The 5441-nt window shown below is 35.4% G+C and overlaps 1 pseudogene; it reads left to right on the top strand.

Annotated features, from left to right (window-relative positions):
• Positions 1 to 4296: 4296 nt before the first annotated feature.
• LOC101671700 lies at positions 4297 to 4978 on the top strand (annotated as a pseudogene).
• The last annotated feature ends 463 nt before the right edge of the window (positions 4979 to 5441 follow it).

Raw genomic sequence — 5441 nt, 5'->3', positions numbered from 1 at the left:
CAGTTTCATTCTTTTGCATGTAGCTGTCCAGTTTTCCAGAATTTATTGAAGAGACTGTCCTTCCCCCATTGAATATTCTTAGATCCTTTGTCATAAATTGATGATTTATGCAGGGGTTTATTTCTGGACTCTCTCTTATCTTCCATTAATGTAGTGTCTATTTTATGCCAATACCACAGTGTTTTGACTACAATAGCTTTATGATATAGTTTGAAATCAAGGCGTGTCATGCCTCTTTTTCCTTCTCTCTCAAGATTTCTTTGGCTCTTTGGGGTTTTTTGTGCTTCCATACAAATTTTAGGATTATTTGTTCTGTGAAAAATGTCACTGAAATTTTGATAGAGATTGTATTGAATCTGTATATTACCTTGGGTAGTAGGAACAATACTGACTCTTCTAACCCATGAACATGGAATATCTTTCCACTTATTTGTGTCTTCTGCAGTTACTTTCACTAATATTTTGTAGTTTTCAATATACAGATCTTTAACCACCTTGGTTAAATTTATTCTTTGGTATTTTATTCATGTAATGCAATTGTTAATGGGATTGTTTTCTTGATTTCTCTGATACTTTGTTATTAGTGTATAGAAATGCAACAGACTTTTGTGTATTGATTTTGTATCCTGCAACTTTAGTGAATCCATTTATTACTTCTGACAGTTTTTTTGATGGAAATATAATTAACTTGCAGTATTAAATTTAGGTGTACAGTATAATGATTCAACAATTCTGTACATTATTGAGTGCTCATTGTGATAACTGTACCCTTAATTTCCTATATCTCTTCCACCCATCCTCCTACCCATTCCACCTATAACAACCACCAGTTTGTTCTCTGTATCTAAGAGTTTGAAGTTTTTCTTGTGTTTTTTTGGCGGGGAGGAGAGGGGTCTCTTTTTTCCCTTTATTGGTTCATTTGTTTTGTTTCTTAAATTTCACATATGAGTGAAATCGTATGTTATTTGTCTCTATCTGACTTATTTCACTGAGCATTGTATCCTCTAGGTCCATCCATGTTGCAAAGGGCAAGAATTCATTCCTTTTTGTGGCTGAGTAATATTTCATAACACGTGCGCATGTGCGTGCGCGCGCGCGCGCGCGCGCGCGCGCACACACACACACACACACACACACACACACACTCAACATCTACTTTATCCATTCATGTATCTGATCAACTGGGGTTGCTTCCATATCTTGGCTATTATAAATAATGCTGCAGCAAACAAGGGGGTACATATATCTTTTAAGATTAGTTTTTTGTTTTGTTTTGTTTTCTTTAGGTAGATACCTAGTCATGGAATTATTGAATCTTGCAATAAGATTCATTTAATTTTTTGAGGCTGCATCAGTTTGCATTCACACCAGCAGTATACAAGGGTTCCTTTTTCTCTACATCCTTGCCAACACTTTTTATTTCTTATATATTTGAGTCTAGCCATTCTGACAGGTGTGAGGTGGTATCTCAGTGTGGCTTTGATTTGCATTTCCCTGACGATTAGTTGATTAGTGATGTTGAGCAACTTTTCATGTGTCTGTTAGCCTCTGTATGCCTTTGAGAAAATGCCTATTCAGGTCCTCTGCCCCATTTTTTAATGAGATAATTTAGGGGTTTAGGGGTGGTAGAGTTGTATAAGGTCTTTATATATTTTGGATATTAACTCCATTAGCAAATATCTTCTCCCACTCAATAAGTTGACTTTTCATTTGGTTTATGGTTTCCTTTGCTGTGCAAAACCTTTTTATTTTGGTATAGTCCAAATAGTTTAATTTTGCTTTTGTTTCTCTGGTCTGAGGAGACATATCTAGAAAAATATTCCTATGACTATTGTCATGTAAATCACTGCCTGTATTTTCTTTTAGGAATTTTATGGGTTTTGGTCTCACATTTGGGTTCTTCATCCATTTTGAATTTGTCTTTGCATATGGTATACGAAACTGGTCCAATTTCATTCTTTTGCATGTAGCTGTCCAGTTTTCCAAGAACCATTTGTTGAAGAGACTATTTTCCCCTATTGCATATTCTTACCTCATTTGTCATAGATTGATCGTACTTGCATGGATTTATTTCTGGGCTTTCTGTTCTGTTGATCAATGTGTCTGTTTTTGTGCCAGTACCATACTGTTGTGCTTACTACAGCTTCATAATATATCTTGAAATCTGGGTTTATTATACCTACAGCTTTGTTCTTCTTTTTCAATATTGCTTTGGCTATTTGGGGACTTATAGAGCTCCATACAAATTTTAGGATTTGTTCTAGTTCTATGAAAAATGCCATTGGTATTTTGACAGTGATTGTATTAAATTTGTGGATTGCTTTGGATAGTATAGATATTTGAACAATATTAGTTCCTCCAGTTCATGAACATGGAGTGTCTTTCTATTTGTGTCATCTTTGTTTACTTTCATCAGTGTTTTATATTTTTTCAGAGTACAGGCTTTTTGCCTCCTTGGTTAAGTTTATTCCTAGATATTTTATTCTTTTGGTGCAATTAGAAATGTGATTGCTTTCTTAATTTCTCTTCCTACTACTTCACTATTAACGTATAGAAATCCAACGTATTTCTGTACATTGATTTTTGGATCCTGCAAATTTACTGAATTTATCAGTTCTAGGTTTTGGGTTTGGGTTTCCTATATACAGTGTCGTGTCATCTGCAAATAATGAAAGTTTTATTTCTTCCTTACCAATTGGGATGCCTTTTCTTTCTTTTGGGGGGTGGGGGTCTGACTGCTATGGCTAGAATTTCTAGTCCTATGTTGAATAAAAGTGGTAAGAATGCACATCTTTGTTTTGTTCTTAATCTTAGAGAAAAAGCTCTCAGTTTTTCACCAATGAGGATGATAGCTGGGGCTTTTTCACATGTGGCCTTTATTATGTTAAGGTTTGTTCCCTCTAAACATACTCTAGAGTTTTTATTATGAATGGATGTTGTACTTTGTCAAATGCCTTTTCTGCATTTTTTGAGATGATCCTATATATGGTTTCTATCTTTTCTCTTGTTAATATGATGTATCACCTTGATTTTTGAATTCTGAACCACATCTGCATCCCAAGAATACATCCCACTTGATTATGGTAAATGGTAAGTGATGTTCTTAATGTATTGTTGGATTTAGTTTGCTTATATTTTGTTGAGGATTTTTATATCTGTGCTCATCAGAGATACTAGTCTGCATAGTTCTAACAGTTTTTTTTTTTGGTGTGGGGGCCTTAGGGTTCTTCATATAGAGTACCATGTCATCTGTAAATAGTGACAATTTTATTTCTTTCCAATTTGGGTGTCCTTTATTTTATTTTATTTTTTTTGCCCAAGTGATCTGGCTAGGACTTACTGCGTTGAGTAAAAGTGACGAATATGGGCATTTTTGTCTTGTTACTGATCTTAGAGGCAGGGCTTTCAGCATTTCACCATTGAGTATGATGTTAGTTGTGCAATTATCACATATGGCCTTTATTATTTTGAGGTATGTTCTCTCTATACCCATTTTGTTAAGAGTTTTTATCATAAACAGATGTTGAATTTTGTAAGTGCTTTTTGTGTATCTACTGAAATGATCATGTGACATTTGTCCTTCATTTTGTGGTATGTCACATTGACTGATTTGCTGATGTTGAGCCATTGTTGCATCCTTATCGTTCTTTTTATTGATCTTCAGGTGTTAATTTTGTATTCTAGATACAAGTCTTTTGTTAGAAATACACATTATAAATCTCTTCTCAGTGACTAACCTTTTTACTCTCTGTTTTCTTTTTATGAATTGAACTCTGCTTTTGATGCGGTTCAGTTTATTATTTCCTTTATGGTTAGTGGTTTTTGCATCTCTTTAATAAAACTTTTGCCTACTCTCACATCGTGAAAATGTTCTATATATTCTTTTAGAAAATTTGTTTTACTTTTCAGATTTAGATCTATAATGCAGCTAGAATTGATTTTTTGTTTTGGTCTGAAGTAGGGGCAAACTTTTTCTTGGACATATGGCTATTTGGATATATGAATATATAAATTGATACAGGATAATTTACTGAAAAGACAATCTTTCCCCATTGCTTTTGATGCCCAACTTTGTTTTATATCAAGTAGTCATGTATATAAATCAGTTCTAAATTCTGTCTTCTGTTCAAGTTATCTATATTCTGGCACTAATAGCAAACTTAATTAAGGTTGCTTTAAAATAATGTTTACAACAGCCGTTGCAGCACACCAAGCTCCATAGAGACAGCACCTGGGCAAGTGAGAGCCAGATGGGCACTGGGTGACTGTGAGCCTCACTGGGGAAAATAACTAAATATGGGCAATGGAGATCCTAAGAAGCTGAGAGGCAAAAGGTCATCATATGCATTCTTTGTGCAAACTTGCCAAAAGGAGCACAAGAAAAAACATCCAGAGGCTTCAGTCAACTTCTCTGAGTTTTCTAAGAAGTGCTCAGGGATAGGGAAGACCACATCTGCTAAAGACAAAGGAAAATTTGAAGACATGGCAAAGGCAGACAAGGCCCATAACAAAAGAGAAATGAAAATTTGCATTTCCCCTAAAGGGGAAACAAAAAAGAAGTTCAGGGATCCCAATGCACATTCAGTGCTCACTTCAGCAACACATAGACCAGCGCACCTACACATACACCAATGCACCTAAGAGGCCTCCTTCGGCCCTTTCCTTGATTTGTTCTGAGTATCACCCCAAAATCAAAGGAGAACATCCCAGCCTATCCATTAGTGATGTTGCAAAGAAACTGGGGGAGATGTGGAATCAAACCACCACAACTAACAAGCAGCTGCATGGAAAGAAGCTGCTAAGTGGAAGGAAAAATGGGAAAAGGATATTGCTGCATACTGAGCTAAAGGAAAAACCTGATGCAGCAAAAAACAGGGTTGTCAAGGCTAAAAAAAAAAAGCAAGCGAAAGAAACAAGAGGAGGAAGACAAGATGAAGAGGATGAGGAGGAGAAGGAAGATGAAGAAGAAGATGAATAAGTTGGTTCTAGAGCATTTTTTTCTGGTCTGTAAAGCATGTCAACCCCACTCCCACCCGTCTGCATCTTACTCCTTTTAAAGGAAAAAAATTGAAATGTAAGGCCGTGTAAGATTTGCTTTTAAACTGTACGTTGTCTTTTTTTGCATAGTTAACACACTACTGAATGTGTCTTTAGATAGCCCTGTCCTAGTGGTATTTTCAGTAGCCACTAACCTGGAAATTTGAAATTTTAAATTTCTACATTAGCGGAAATTTAAAGCAGGTTCTTGTTGGTGCCCAGCACAAATTAGTTACATATGGGCTGGTAGATTTTTCCATCTTCATTTGTCTCTGATGTAGCTTATATGACATAGTTGTTGTTCTGTGAACTCAATACCACTCTGTAATTGCCAAAAAAAAAAAAAAAAGTTACAGCTGTTTCGTTCACATTCTGAATGTTTCTAAGTAAATATAACTAACACA

This window comes from Mustela putorius, unplaced genomic scaffold, assembly GCF_011764305.1.
Source record: "Mustela putorius furo isolate JIRA1106 unplaced genomic scaffold, ASM1176430v1.1 tig00003836_pilon_pilon_pilon, whole genome shotgun sequence".
NCBI lineage: Eukaryota > Metazoa > Chordata > Mammalia > Carnivora > Mustelidae > Mustela > Mustela putorius.
The sequence above is the reverse complement of the archived record's forward strand: the minus strand, read 5'-3'. Positions and strand labels throughout refer to the sequence as shown.